At 46.9% G+C, this 16,539-nt stretch overlaps 1 protein-coding gene across 1 annotated transcript in view; it reads left to right on the top strand.

Moving 5' to 3' along the window:
• Positions 1–16,539, top strand: part of nell1 (neural EGFL like 1) — a 383,209-nt gene that overhangs the window by 232,533 nt on the left and 134,137 nt on the right. The gene's annotated exons all lie outside the window — the stretch shown is intronic.

Consider the following 16,539-nt stretch of genomic DNA (forward strand, 5'->3'; position numbering starts at 1 on the left):
TCATTATATTTAGTACATGGAAATCCCTATGTGCCATAGTTTTATGGTATCTCTCTGTACAGGCTATGGGCAAACTTAGGGGGCTGTTCCTGCTGAATTGTGCTTAGTACAGGGGAATCCCTATGTGCCATAGTTTTATGGTATCTCTCTGTACAGGCTATGGGCAAACTTAGGGGGCTGTTCCTGCTGAATTGTGCTTAGTACAGGGGAATCCCTATGTGCCATAGTTTTATGGTATCTCTCTGTACAGGCTATGGGCAAACTTAGGGGGCTGTTCCTGCTGAATTGTGCTTAGTACAGGGGAATCCCTATGTGCCATAGTTTTATGGTATCTCTCTGTACAGACTATGGGCAAACTTAGGGGGCTGTTCCTGCTGAATTGTGCTTAGTACAGGGGAATCCCTATGTGCCATAGTTTTATGGTATCTCTCTGTACAGGCTATGAGCAAACTTAGGGGGCTGTTCCTGCTGAATTGTGCTTAGTACAGGGGAATCCCTATGTGCCATAGTTTTATGGTATCTCTCTGTACAGACTATGAGCAAACTTAGGGGGCTGTTCCTGCTGAATTGTGCTTAGTACAAGGGAATCCCTATGTGCCATAGTTTTATGGTATCTCTCTGTACAGGCTATGAGCAAACTTAGGGGGCTGTTCCTGCTGAATTGTGCTTAGTACAGGGGAATCCCTATGTGCCATAGTTTTATGGTATCTCTCTGTACAGGCTATGGGCAAACTTAGGGGGCTGTTCCTGCTGAATTGTGCTTAGTACAGGGGAATCCCTATGTGCCATAGTTTTATGGTATCTCTCTGTACAGGCTATGGGCAAACTTAGGGGGCTGTTCCTGCTGAATTGTGCTTAGTACAGGGGAATCCCTATGTGCCATAGTTTTATGGTATCTCTCTGTACAGGCTATGAGCAAACTTAGGGGGCTGTTCCTGCTGAATTGTGCTTAGTACAGGGGAATCCCTATGTGCCATAGTTTTATGGTATCTCTCTGTACAGGCTATGGGCAAACTTAGGGGGCTGTTCCTGCTGAATTGTGCTTAGTACAGGGGAATCCCTATGTGCCATAGTTTTATGGTATCTCTCTGTACAGGCTATGAGCAAACTTAGGGGGCTGTTCCTGCTGAATTGTGCTTAGTACATGGGAATCCCTATGTGCCATAGTTTTATGGTATCTCTCTGTACAGGCTATGGGCAAACTTAGGGGGCTGTTCCTGCTGAATTGTGCTTAGTACAGGGGAATCCCTATGTGCCATAGTTTTATGGTATCTCTCTGTACAGGCTATGAGCAAACTTAGGGGGCTGTTCCTGCTGAATTGTGCTTAGTACAGGGGAATCCCTATGTGCCATAGTTTTATTGTATCTCTCTGTACAGGCTATGAGCAAACTTAGGGGGCTGTTCCTGCTGAATTGTGCTTAGTACAGGGGAATCCCTATGTGCCATAGTTTTATGGTATCTCTCTGTACAGGCTATGAGCAAACTTAGGGGGCTGTTCCTGCTGAATTGTGCTTAGTACAGGGGAATCCCTATGTGCCATAGTTTTATGGTATCTCTCTGTACAGGCTATGAGCAAACTTAGGGGGCTGTTCCTGCTGAATCAACCCGTTTCCCCACCCATTCCCATACTTAGCCCTACCCATTTCCCCACTACACCAACCCATTTCCCCACCCATTCCCATACTTAGCCCCACCCATTTCCTCACCCTCAAGTGACATCACTGCCCCCCCCAACCTAAAGGCCAGTAATCCTAGTGCATTATCCTGACTAAGTGGGGGCCCTTCCTAGTGTATGGGACCCCCCTTGTAATCACTGGTCGCAGTGTTAACCCCGCCCCCTTCTGTTCCTGGGGTACTGGCGGGGGCTTTGGGGGCATCACTATAGGAATGAATGAAATCCAGAAGTCATTGTCTGCAAAGCTGTGGCTTTACTTTCCCTTTAAACCTTGTTTGTATGTATAAATGAGTGGGAGCTGCCATGTTGCTTGGCTATTGGGCTCTCCCTATACAGTATGGGAGCACTGAGCCCAAACGGGCACAAAGCAAAGGCTGCAATATCCCCCCAAGGGCAGAGCCTCGGCCTTAGCGCACTCAGCAGATTCCGACTACTGAAGGACGCGCCGCTGCCTGCAAAGCAATTCATTACACCCCCAGCCGGCGCAGGGAGGCTCAGTACAAATGGTTTTCTGTCAGCAGTCGCGCAGTTCAGCTTGCGATTCTGACCCCCGCAGCCTCCTGCATTTTCTTTGGCAAGGGAATTCAGTTGCTAGGGTCACTGACCCTGCCAACCGCCAGCCCGGCTGATTGTTAATCTCGTAGATTGCTTCTTTGCAGCTTATCCTTCTAATTACTGCCTCGTCCTTCACTCTGACTGGTAAGCAGTTTTCCGGTTACTAAGGTCGGCCAGCTTGGCAACCAGATTAATGTTTAAAGGGCAAGTTGACCCCCAATTAATACCAAAAAATACTGGAACAAATTACTTTTGCCCCTCTCCAATTCCTAAGGGTTGAGAATGGCCTGAGATCTAGATCAGAAGGGCCCCCTGCTGCTATTGAGCCCCCCTGCAACTTAGCGGGTGTCTGTGTTTGTTTTTCAGCCTGAGCTACTAGTTATCCCAGCTGATACCAATAATATCCGAGGGGGGGACTCCCTCCCTATAAGATCGTTGTGTTGCCCTTTTCTCTCCCGGCCGACAGGGAGACAGGCGGCAGTTAGGAAACTCTGTATCTGTGTGACCTTGGAATATAAATTGCTCCCGAGTGGCGGCTTTTCCATCAAAGAGCGGAGACAGCAAAGCAACGGCACCGGCACAAGCCCCCCGAGTATCTCGGCTCAGTGCCGCAATGTCAACTTTATACTGGGCCCAAAGCCCTCCCTGCGAGTCACAGAGCTTGCATTCTGATATCTCGGGCACTGGAAGCTCTAAACCTGCTCAGTAAAGAACCCCTTCCTATGCTGATGGTGAGATCTCCTTTCCTCCCCACCCCCAATGAATCACTCATTCCCCCTCTCTTGGTAGGGAATCCCATAACCTGACTGCCCTTACAGTAAGGAACCCCTTCCTATGCTGATGGTGAGATCTCCTTTCCTCCCCACCCCCAATGAATCACTCATTCCCCCTCTCTTGGTAGGGAATCCCATAACCTTACTGCCCTTACAGTAAGGAACCCCTTCCTATGCTGATGGTGAGATCTCCTTTCCTCCCCACCCCCAATGAATCACTCATTCCCCCTCTCTTGGTAGGGAACCCCATAACCTGACTGCCCTTACAGTAAGGAACCCCTTTCTATGCTGATGGTGAGATCCCCTTTCCTCCCCACCCCCAATGAATCACTCATTCCCCCTCTCTTGGTAGGGAATCCCATAATCTGACTGTCCTTACAGTAAGGAACCCCTTCCTATGCTGATGGTGAGATCCCCTTTCCTCCCCACCCCCAATGTATCACTCATTCCCCCTCTCTTGGTAGGGAATCCCATAACCTGACTGCCCTTACAGTAAGGAACCCCCTTCCCATGCTGATAGTGAGATCCCCTTTCCTCCCCACCCCCAATGTATCACTCATTCCCCCTCTCTTGGTAGGGAATCCCATAACCTGACTGCCCTTACAGTAAGGAACCCCTTCCTATGCTGATGGTGAGATTTCCTTTCCTTTAACAGATTAACTTTCCTGCTGGCTAAATACACCCCCTATGGCTATCAGGGTAAATCCAATCTGCACTGCTGTAGCCGACTCCCGAGGAAGAGAGCAGGTGTGCTGATTTGATTTAATTATCGTACATAATTCAGCGGCATCTGCAGAAATTGTAATTCTATTGCCAATTGGAAGGTCATTAATAAACAAATTGAAGTTTGGCCCATAACAGACGCTCGTTGTTCCTGCTGGGCTCCCTGGCTCATTCAGCCACTAGCCCCCTGCTGGGGCGCAACCTTGGCTTTATAACCAACCAATCAGATTTCAAGGATCAGTCCAGCAAATATTTTCTACCAGTTGGGAAAAATCGTTTTGGGAAAAAAGGGCAAAGCTCCAGAAAACAGGGAAAATATGGGATGGGGGGGGCACATATTGGCACCTTGGTACCAAAGCTCCTTCAACCAGTTCTGGGTTAACAGACCGGGGGCAAACACTTTCTATCAATGGCAACTGTCAAATCCAACTTTGGCCTATTAGAGCTTATTGATGCTGGAATTCTGGGAAAAACACATTGCATTGTGATTATAGTACTCAAAATTGCACTTTGGGACAAGCACATGCCCTATAGTATCTAGGGAATATTATGCAAAGGTGTCTTTAGTAAGTCCCAAGGACCCCTCAGATCAGATGTTGTAGGTTGGCAAAGAGAAAGACAGCAGGGATAGTAAGCAAGATGGCGGCAGGGCAAGATTAAAGTAGGGCAGGATGGCAAGATTATCAAATGGAAAGAGTATGGCAGTGACTTTCAAGCAAATGGTAAGTGTAGGAACAGATGCTGACAGTAGGGCAAGGTCTGACAGTACAAATAGAAAGCAACAGTTGGACAAGATGGAGACAGTAGGGCAAGATAGAGACAGTAGGGCAAGATGGAGACAGTAGGGCAAGATGGAGACAGTAGGACAAGATGGAGACAGTAGGGCAAGATAGAGACAGTAGGGCAAGATAGAGACAGTAGGGCAAGATTGAGACAGTAGGGCAAGATGGAGACAGTAGGGCAAGATGGAGACAGGACAAGATGGAGACAGTAGGGCAAGATGGAGACAGTAGGGCACGTTGGAGACAGTAGGGCAAGATGGAGACAGTAGGGCAAGATGGAGACAGTAGGGCAAGATGGAGACAGGACAAGATGGAGACAGTAGGGCAAGATGGAGACAGTAGGGCACGTTGGAGACAGTAGGGCAAGATGGAGACAGTGGGCAAGATGGAGACAGTAGGGCAAGATGGAGACAGGACAAGATGGAGACAGTAGGGCAAGATGGAGACAGTAGGGCAAGATAGAGACAGTAGGGCAATATGGGGACAGTAGGACAAGATGGGGACAGTAGGACAAGATGGGGACAGTAGGGCAAGATGGAGACAGTAGGACAAGATGGAGACAGTAGGACAAGATGGAGACAGTAGGACAAGATGGAGACAGTAGGACAAGATGGAGACAGTAGGGCAAGATGGAGACAGTAGGACAAGATGGGGACAGTAGGGCAAGATGGAGACAGAAGGGCAAGTTGGAGACAGTAGGACAAGATGGGGACAGTAGGACAAGATGGGGACAGTAGGACAAGATGGGGACAGTAGGGCAAGATGGAGACAGTAGGGCAAGATGGGGACAGTAGGACAAGATGGAGACAGTAGGACAAGATGGAGACAGTAGGACAAGATGGGGACAGTAGGACAAGATGGGGACAGTAGGACAAGATGGAGACAGTAGGGCAAGATGGAGACAGTAGGGCAAGATGGAGACAGTAGGACAAGATGGGGACAGTAGGGCAAGATGGAGACAGTAGGGCAAGATGGAGACAGTAAGACAAGATGGAGACAGTAGGGCAAGATGGAGACAGTAAGACAAGATGGAGACAGTAGGGCAAGATGGAGACAGTAAGACAAGATGGAGACAGTAGGGCAAGATGGAGACAGTAGGTCAAGATGGAGACAGTAGGTCAAGATGGGGACAGTAGGACAAATGGGGACAGTAGGGCAAGATGGAGACAGTAGGACAAATGGGGACAGTAGGGCAAGATGGAGACAAGATGTAAAAATAAAGGAAAGAATGAGAGGAAGCCACAACTCACTAGTTACTGTATGTTTGAGACACACCTAACACTATTCTGTGCCAATTTTGTCCTGTTGTGTCCCCCCAACTGCCCCAGACCCTGCCCATTTTCCCAGCATGCCTGCCAGGGGTGCTGGTAGTTTTAGTAGCTGAATCCAGCAGAAGGGCAATAGGCCAGTCCTTGTTTATATAAATAATGAAATGGCACAGAGACATCTCCAGTTTAACCCTTCCCTCACTACAAGTTGCCCAATAACTTTCTGCTGCTTGAAATATTTATATTCATTGTTGAAAGTCAAAGGAAGATGGAAGAGAATTCGTTAGTGCAGGTCGTTGAGATGAATTCAAATGAAATCATTAATCTTTCAGTCCCTGTGTCGTCCCCGTATGGAGGGAGGGGGTCACGGGCGTCTGGGCGGCTCAGTAGTTGTGGGGCCACAAAGCCAAATGCTACTTCTGCTCATTGCTGGCAACTTACAGTTCATGGCATTGCAATTCAGACTGGGCTGGTCATTGAGCTTTGGGGGTGTTTTTAGAGGAGGTTTATGTCCAACTGGTGTCCGTTGGGCTGTTCCGAAACATCTCACCAATAGATATTTCTCTGGTAGGAATATCATAGCGTAGGGGTCGGAGTTAGAGGAAACAGGACCCCGGGAGAGGCAACAAGGCAGAGGCATTTACATTGAAACTGTGTATCAGGGATGTTCAGTTAGCGGATGTCCAGCTATTGTTGAACTGCATCCTCCACCAACAGTCAATGGCTCCCAACTGTCCCGATTTTCCCAGGACAGTCCCTCTTTTAACAGCTCAGCCCACAGTTCCAGATTCTTTCTGAAAAGTCCCTTGTTTCCCTTTGATCTCCTGCACTGAACGCTAAAAAAGATACAATGTTTCTCAAACGTAATTAAAAAAAAGTAGATTTTGGCAGACAGCCCAGAAATCTTAACACGCTACACCTGCACTTAGATACAATGTTTTTCAAACTTAATTAAAAAAGTAGCTTTTGGCAGAGTTCCCAGAAATCTTAACAAGCTACACCTGAACTTAGATACAGTGTTTTTCAAGCTTAATTAAATAGGTAGTTTTTTTCAGAGAGCCCAGAAATCTTTACAAGCCACACCTGCACTTAGATACAATGTTTCTCAAATTCAACTATAAAATGTAGCTTTTGGCAGAGAGCCCATAAATTTTAATAACCTACACCAGCACTTAGAAACAATGTTTCTCAAACTTAATTAAATAGGTAGCTTTTGGCAGAGAGCCAAGAAACATAACATGTTACACCTGCACTTAGATACAATGTTTCTCAAACTTTATTAAATAGGTAGCTTTTGGCAGAGAGCCTATAAATCTTAACAACCTACACCTGCACTTGATACAATGTTTCTCAAACTTAGTTAAATAGGTTGCTTTTGGCAGAGAGCCAAGAAACTTAAGAAGTCACACCTGCACTTAGATACAACGTTTCTCAAACTTAGTTAAATAGGTAGCTTTTGGCAGAGAGTCCAGAAATCTTAACAAGCTACACCTGCGCTTAGATACAATGTTTCTCAAACTTAATTAAATAGGTAGCTTTTGTCAGAGAGTCCCATAAATCTTAACAAGCTCCACCTGCGCTTAGATACAATGTTTCTCAAACTTAATTAAATAGGTAGCTTTTGGCAGAAAGCCCAGAAATCTTAACAAGCTACACCTGCACTTAGATATTATTGTAGCGAATAAGCTAAACAGGTCTCTTGGGGGAACTGAGACTTTAGCAAAACTGTAATAACACATTAAACGACCCCAAAACCCCCCAAAATGTGTTCAAACTTGAAATAACCTGCCAAAATTAGTAAAATGGGAGTGGTATTTAGGGGGTGTGGTCGCAAAAATGAGCCTGGTCAAAAAAAATTCTCTTGTCTGTTCATTGGTGTCTATTGGAGCAATGGCCTGTGGCCCTAGGGCTTCAAAATTGTTAAAAAACTGAAAAGGATTTGAATTCAATGAGAAGCGGACTGTTGGCGTCTGATTTGACAGTGTTCAGATTCGCTGCGTTCACATGAGCGATTTCCGCTGTTGGGTTTGGTTAAATGTCAGAATTTGACGGCTGGCAGTTCATCGGGCGGTTGCTTTGTTTACAGGCGTGAGTACACAGGGAAGGAACACGAGACATCCGATTTAGACATCCAATCAATTCTAACAACAAAATTCTTCGTGTAAACCAAGCCGTCCAATGTGACAGATAAAACTGTTCTCCAGTTCAGGGTGTTTTTTTATTTCAAATTTAAAGGGCAACTTCGCCCACATACTGATTTTTTGCATCGTGACAGAAACCGTCATTCCGAGCAACTTTCCAATATACATTCATTTAATAAGTTCAGTGGTTTTAAAGATATTTGCAAATGGAGTTGCGATTGAAAGCAGGCTCTGTGCGGCCATTTGCTTTCTCTCCAGTCTGAACTTTAAACAATGTTGCAAACTGTTCGGCTTACTCTGCGCTACATTGTTTCAGGAGAAAAAAAAATGGAGAGACAGATACTGCTTTCAATAGCAATTACATTTGCAATTATTTCTAAAACCATTGAATATTTTTAATTAAAGTATATTGGGAAGTTGCTCAGAATTATTTTTTCTTTGATAATTGAAAAGCTCGTTTTTCATTGGAGGACCCCTTTAATCCCGCCTCCTCAGTTCTTCAAACAAGCTGATATTTAATCAGATTTTGTGTCCCCGTGGGGTTAAATCCTCCTTATCTGAAGGTCTGAGACACAGAGTTTGAATCCCGAAATGGGAAAAATTCGGATTAGAAATTATAATTTCTGATGATTACGCGAAAATGCTTCCGATTTGGCGAATTGTTTCACGAAACTTCGAGAAAAATTTACGGTCACGTAAAAAAGGCGTGGCAGTGTAACAAATGAGCGCGGTCGCGTAAAAATGGGCGCAGCCGTGTGAAACAAGTGCATGCGACAAAAACATAGACGCGGGCGACAAAAACCCTGTGGGGGACAAAAAAAAATCACCTGCACTTAGATACAGTGTTTTTCAAACTTAATTAAAAAAAGTAGCTTTTGGCAAAGTGCCCAGAAATCTTAACAAGCTACACCTGCACTTAGAGACAGTGTTTTTCAAACTTAATTAAATAGGTAGTTTTTTTCAGAGAGCCCAGAAATCTTAACAAGCCACACCTGCACTTAGATACAGTGTTTCTCAAACTCAACTAAAAAAAAGTAGCTTTTGGCAGAGAGCCCAGAAATTTTAACAACCTACACCTGCACTTAGATACAATGTTTCTCAAACTAAGTTAAATAGGTAGCTTTTGGCAGAGAGCCCATAAATCTTAACAAGCTCCACCTGCGCTTAGATACAATGTTTCTCAAACTTAATTAAATAGGTAGCAACAATTGCGTTTCGCGAATTTTTTGCCGCTTCGCAAATTTCTTTGCGGTTTCGCAAATTTAATGGCGAAGTGAAACGGGACAGATTCGCTCATCACTAGAAGCCTCCATAGGACTCAATGGCACCCTGCAGCTTCTTCAAGCTTGAATGAACCCGAAACTTTCCTAGTTGGCGCGACAAATACGATTTTCGCATAAGTTTTGACGCACAGTGCGAAAAAGTCGTGCAAATTAACGAAAAAATCACCGAAAATACGCACAGTACGAAAACTTGGAAAAAATAGGATTTTTTTGTATTCGGATTCATTCGTAAATGTGCCCCCAAATGTCTCGGATGAATCGGGTTTTACAGTCCAACCGAATTGATGGGGAAAGCCCCAACCCCACCAGAAACAGACAATTTCAATTGATGGCGCCACCCACACCTTCAGATCCAACCGAAAGGGACAGACTAAATTGCTCGCGCTTAGGAGGCTTTCTGGAAAGATAATTCAGACAGGTCCCACCGCGCCGCCTTGAACATCTCTGTAAATGGTGCCCCGTTGGCGAGGGGTTTGCCCGAGCCGTTGGTAAGAATACAAAAAGATCCAATTTCATAAATTCCCGCAACGCCGGCTGCGAAAGCCTCTTAATCCTCCGTAGAAAGACTTAATTATCACGTATTTATTAGCGTATCTCCCGAAAGGATCTCGTTGGCGTAATAATGAATACAGGGAATGAGTTGCAGATGAATATCCTTATGTATCTACACAAAGGGGGGTGGGGGTTGGAAGGGACGTTGGGTAATTGGAATTCGAGCAGAATTTTAACGAGTGAGAAATACTCTCCCTAATTGGCGCCTTTATTTATTTTTTTAAAGGGTACAGTGAAGCATTTTAGCCCCTTAATTCGCTTTTGACACCGTTTTGTGTTAAATTTCCACCTTTCCCTCCGCCCCCCCGGGGATCGTGACGGGTTTAGCAGATAAACTGTACGACCTTCCAATTAATTCCCTTTTGTTCCGGAGGAGACGCACGGAACCTTGGAGCGGGGTCCGACTTGGCAAATCAGATGTAGTTTGTGCTCGTGTGAGTTAGTAGATGGGGTTAATTTAGGGGCTCTTTTAAAGGGTAAGTCAGGAAGGAAGGAGCTCAGTATAAAGAACTGTAGTAGGTGGGATTAATGTCCCCCAAAATGTCGCTACTGAAGATTTATGGGAAGAGAAGCCTCTTGTGCATTTGTTACGGGACTGAGGACCACATCAATGACCAGATGTGGTCACCAATCCAACGGGAAAACCAAACCTGCCCAATCAACGCCTGGCAAATAATGATTGGGGAGGCCCTTTGGGGGGTCCACAAACACAGGTGGATAAGATGCCGAATTGGTCTAGAGCAGTGGTTCTCAACCTTCCTAATGCCGCGACCCTTTAATACCGTTCCTCATGTTGTGGTGACCCCCAACCATAGAGGAGCCATGTCTCGGTTCCCAAGACCATCGGAAATACATGTTTTCCGATGGTCTTAGGTGACCCCTGTGAAAGTGTCGTTCAACCCTTGAAGTGGTCCCGAATCACAGGTTGAGAACCACTAGTCTAAAGGACTCAAATCACAAGCTTCAATCTGCCCATGTATGGCCCCCTTAAGGGACGGTATTAAATCACATTCTCCCTCCCCATGCTTGAGCTTATTGGCCAATGAATGGGGCAGTTTGATGGCCTGAAGAAGGGATTAGGCCACTTGGGCCACCAGTGAAGTGTAGGAATCTGAATCATCATAAAGAACATGTTGGCTTTCCTTGGGTGGATACAAGAGGAAGAATGAGGGGGTAGGGTGCAAGGGTTGACAACCAGTCGTTGGACCCTAGCCTGACATCTGCCAACCTGGATCCACCATGACATGATCCCTTATATACCTGCACCAGTCCTCCACCGATGTCACCTTAGGGGGCAGGTGATGGCCGACAGCTGGAGGAGAAATGCCAGAGGGCTGGGACACACTGACGTGATGGTCAAGGTGGGACGTGGCCAAGGCCACCCACCCGTCACCTACTAGAAAGGTGTTGCACCAGTCAGAACCTACCCAACCTGCCCATACCCAAAGTGACTTGTAAGCAGGATGCCTGGGGGACATCTATGCTCATGTTCTGCCCCATAAATACCAAGTTCTATTTGAGGAATGCAAAGAGTTTCTAAGGGGCGCACTTATCCACAGCGAATTTCTGCATTTCGCCATTGGCGTATTGTTTTGTGAAACTTCCGTGAAAATTTGCCGCGGAAAAATTCGTTGCATCGATTTTTTTTTTATGCATGTCAAATTGGGTGCGGTTGCATCAAAAAAGGGCGCGGTTGCGTCAAATTGATCACGTCAAAAAAGCGCGGGGGCGACAAAAAATAGACGTGATTGCATGAATTGCGTGCACAACTTTTTATTGACACAACTAGTAATGAGCGAATCCAGGCATGAATCCACAGCGAATTTCTGCGTTTCACCATTGGCGAATTGTTTTGCGAAACTTCTGTGAAAATTCTCAGCGGAAAAATTCGTCACGTGGATTTTTTTTTGATGCGTGTCAAATTGGGCCGGGCTACGTCAAAAAAGGGCGCGGTCGCGTCAAAAAATCGTGGGCGACAAAAAAAATTGTGCGACAAATGCGTTTCGCCAATTTTCTTGCTGTTTTGTGAATTTTATGGCGAACAAAACAGGACAGATTCGCTCATCACTAGACGCAACTGCATTTCGCGAATTTTCCGACGTTTTGCGAATTTTATGACGAAGCAAAATGGGACAGATTTGCTCATCACTAGACGCAACTGCATTTCGCGAATTTTCTGCCGTTTTGCGAATTTTATGGCGAAGCAAAATGGGACAGATTTGCTCATCACTAGACGCAACTGCATTTCGCGAATTTTCTGCCGTTTTGCGAATTTTATGGCGAAGCAAAATGGGACAGATTCGCTCATCACTAGACGCAACTGCATTTCGCGAATTTTCTGCCGTTTTGCGAATTTTATGGCAAAGCAAAACAGGGCAGATTCGCTCATCACTTGACGCAACTGCATTTCGTGAATTTTCTGCTGTTTTGCGAATTTTATGGCGAAGCAAAACAGGGCAGATTCGCTCATCACTAGACGCAACTGCATTTCGCGAATTTTCCGACGTTTTGCGAATTTTATGACGAAGCAAAATGGGACAGATTCGCTCATCACTAGACGCAACTGCATTTCGCGAATTTTCTGCCGTTTTGCGAATTTTATGGCGAAGCAAAATGGGACAGATTCGCTCATCACTAGACGCAACTGCATTTCGCGAATTTTCTGCCGTTTTGCGAATTTTATGGCGAAGCAAAATGGGACAGATTCGCTCATCACTAGACGCAACTGCATTTCGCGAATTTTCTGCCGTTTTGCAAATTTTATGGCGAAGCAAAACAGGGCAGATTCGCTCATCACTAGACGCAACTGCATTTCGTGAATTTTCTGCCGTTTTGCGAATTTTATGGGGAACAAAACAGGGCAGATTCGCTCATCACTAGACGCAACTGCATTTCGTGAATTTTCTGCCGTTTTGCGAATTTTATGGGGAACAAAACAGGGCAGATTCGCTCATCACTAGACGCAACTGCATTTCGTAGATTTTCTGCCGTTTTGCGAATTTTATGGCGAACAAAACAGGGCAGATTCGCTCATCACTAGACGCAACTGCATTTCGCGAATTTTCTGCCGTTTTGCGAATTTTATGGCGAAGCAAAACAGGGCAGATTCGCTCATCACTAGACGCAACTGCATTTCGCGAATTTTCCGCCGTTTTGCGAATTTTATGACGAAGCAAAACGGGACAGATTTGCTCATCACTAGACGCAACTGCATTTCGTGAATTTTCCGCCGGTTTGCAAATTTTCCCATAGTTTCGTGAATTTTCGACTGAAGCCAAACGGGACAGGTTCGCTCATCACTAGTTAAATATAAAATGGCGGCTTAGCGTGACTTACAGACAGGCTGCATTCCCCCGGAAGACTGCGTTTGATTTAGAGACGCACATCCACCTCCGCGGCTCCCAGACACCCCCCCCCCCCCCCGGTAACGCACTTGTCAGGTTGTGAAAAATCTACCATATGGAACAGCCAATTCTTCGGAATATTAGCGATCCCATTGGCAGCCGGGTGATTAATGCGCCACTGTTTGTAAATGCGCCGTCTGCCTCTCGCTAACAGACTGCAATTACCGTCCGTACGAGGGGAACCCGCTGCGATTGCCGCTCCCCGATACGCCGGCCGAGGGTTATCTCAATACGATAATTATAACGCTCGCTCGCGCCGCTATAAATCAAGGGGAATTAATATATTTGGGTTAAGACAAACGGCATCGGCGCGTTTCCTCGTAATATGGATACAGTGATAAATCACCGGGTCCTGATCGCATTATCCGTTGTCTGTTCCAAATGCCTGAGCCCCCCCCCACAAGCCAACACAAATATTTATAAAATTCAGAGTATGGCGCGTGCCCATCGCCGCCGCTATAAATCAAGCTAAAGGGACCCCCCCTGGGTAAGAGCGCGGCACGCTCGGTGCTACAGTCTCAGTCCCTGGAAGCAGCAGTCACATTAGCTACTGATATCTAGAACGTTCCGTGAGCATTAGCTCTGCCCATGGCTGGACAACTTCCAAGAAATCTAACTGATATTCGCTGTAGATATAATAGAATGCAGAGTAGGTATAGACTCTATAGATCTTCCCCTCACTCCCTCCCCAACCGGAATTATCTGATCTTTCCCTCATCTCAAGGGCATTCAGTTTAAACAATCATTAACACTCTGATGGAAGCTTACAGGGGGAGGGGCAGGGAGTCTGTAACTCAAGCAGTGGGTGGGACTAGAACACTCTGATGGAAGCTTACAGGGGGAGGGGCAGGGAGTCTGTGGCTCAAGCAGTGGGTGGGACTAGAACACTCTGATGGAAGCTTACAGGGGGAGGGGCAGGGAGTCTGTGGCTCAAGCAGTGGGTGGGACTAGAACACTCTGATGGAAGCTTACAGTGGGAGGGGCAGGGAGTCTGTAACTCAAGCAGTGGGTGGGACTAGAACACTCTGATGGAAGCTTACAGTGGGAGGGGCAGGGAGTCTGTAACTCCAGCAGTGGGTGGGACTAGAACACTCTGATGGAAGCTTACAGTGGGAGGGGCAGGGAGTCGGTAACTCAAGCAGTGGGTGGGACTAGAACACTCTGATGGAAGCTTAGAGGGGGAGGGGCAGGGAGTCTGTAACTCAAGCAGTGGGTGGGACTAGAAACTCTGATGGAAGCTTACAGGGGGAGGGGCAGGGAGTCTGTAACTCAAGCAGTGGGTGGGACTAGAACACTCTGATGGAAGCTTACAGGGGGAGGGGCAGGGAGTCTGTAACTCAAGCAGTGGGTGGGACTAGAACACTCTGATGGAAGCTTACAGTGGGAGGGGCACGGAGTCTGTGGCTCAAGCAGTGGGTGGGACTAGAACACTCTGATGGAAGCTTAGAGGGGGAGGGGCAGGGAGTCTGTAACTCAAGCAGTGGGTGGGACTAGAACACTCTGATGGAAGCTTACAGGGGGAGGGGCAGGGAGTCAGTGACTCAAGCAGTGGGTGGGACTAGAACACTCTGATGGAAGCTTACAGGGGGAGGGGCAGGGAGTCTGTAGCTCAAGCAGTGGGTGGGACTAGAACACTCTGATGGAAGCTTACAGGGGGAGGGGCAGGGAGTCTGTAACTCCAGCAGTGGGTGGGACTAGAACACTCTGATGGAAGCTTACAGTGGGAGGGGCAGGGAGTCTGTAACTCCAGCAGTGGGTGGGACTAGAACACTCTGATGGAAGCTTACAGTGGGAGGGGCAGGGAGTCTGTGGCTCAAGCAGTGGGTGGGACTAGAACACTCTGATGGAAGCTTACAGGGGGAGGGGCAGAGAGTGTGTAACTCAAGCAGTGGGTGGGACTAGAACACTCTGATGTAAGCTTACAGGGGGAGGGGCAGGGAGTCTGTAACTCAAGCAGTGGGTGGGACTGAAACACTCTGATGGAAGCTTACAGGGGGAGGGGCAGGGAGTCTGTAACTCAAGCAGTGGGTGGGACTAGAACACTCTGATGGAAGCTTACAGGGGGTTGGGCAGGGAGTCAGTAACTCAAGCAGTGGGTGGGACTAGAACACTCTGATGGAAGCTTACAGAGGGAGGGGCAGGGAGTCTGTGGCTCAAGCAGTGGGTGGGACTAGAACACTCTGATGGAAGCTTACAGGGGGTTGGGCAGGGAGTCAGTAACTCAAGCAGTGGGTGGGACTAGAACATTCTGATGGAAGCTCAGGGGGAGGGGCAGGGAGTCTGTAACTCAAGCAGTGGGTGGGACTAGAACACTCTGATGGAAGCTTACAGGGGGAGGGGCAGGGAGTCTGTAACTCAAGCAGTGGGTGGGACTAGAACACTCTGATGGCAGCTTACAGTGGGAGGGGCACGGAGTCAGTGGCTCAAGCAGTGGGTGGGACTAGAACACTCTGATGGAAGCTTACAGGGGGAGGGGCAGGGAGTCAGTACCCTGATACTGCAGGATCTAAGGAATTTGTTGTGCAATTAGGTTTCTCCCACTGAATAATTACAAATACTAATTGGAATGCCTTGTGCCATTGTGCAATGTGGGGGGGACTAATAATGTTTATACAGAGGACGGGGGGGGGGGGCAAATCATCACCCGCAGTGACCAGTGGATTCTCCCGTCGGGCCGGCACCCCGCGAGTCCGTCGCTTCCAGCAGAAAAAATTAAATTCAAATTTAAATTCAATTTGTGAAATCCATGAAGCCGTGTTTATGTTTGTGTGAGTGCGGGGGCAGGGAGGCAACTTGTTATGTAAACAGAAGCCTCCAAACAAGAGAAAACAACCCCATCCCGGCGCCTCGTGTTCCGCGCGTTGTTGCCGTTATTTCGGGGGGTGAGACGATAATGGCGTTGGCTCGGCGCTAATGAAAAACTCGAGATATCAGTGTTTCTGCTTAAATCAACTTGTTGCCCAAATACTTATTTGTAATTCTATCCCTTTCCTTATTAAACGGGGAGAAAATTCCTGCCGCTCGTTTTTTTTTTTTTTAACCCCTTGACTGCTATCTTGGGGGCTGCGGATCTGCACTGGGGGGGGGGGCATTGGGGCTGCTACAGAGACCCAGAACAGAAGCTGTAGAATTTCTGGCCTAATCTTTTGCTGAAGGTTTAGTTCTCCTTTATATACAGGTATAGGACCCGTTATCCAGAATGCTAGGGTTTGCCAGATAAGGGGTCTTTCCGTAATTTGGATCTCCTTTTTGGAGTCTACTAAAAAAATCAATAAAACCCAATAGGGCTGTTCTGCCCCAATAAGGGGTAATTATATCTTAGTTGGGATCAAGTACAGGTACTGTTTTATTATTACAGAGAAAAGGGAATCATTTAACCATT

The sequence above is a fragment of the Xenopus tropicalis genome, chromosome 4 (genome assembly GCF_000004195.4).
Source record: "Xenopus tropicalis strain Nigerian chromosome 4, UCB_Xtro_10.0, whole genome shotgun sequence".
Lineage (NCBI taxonomy): Eukaryota > Metazoa > Chordata > Amphibia > Anura > Pipidae > Xenopus > Xenopus tropicalis.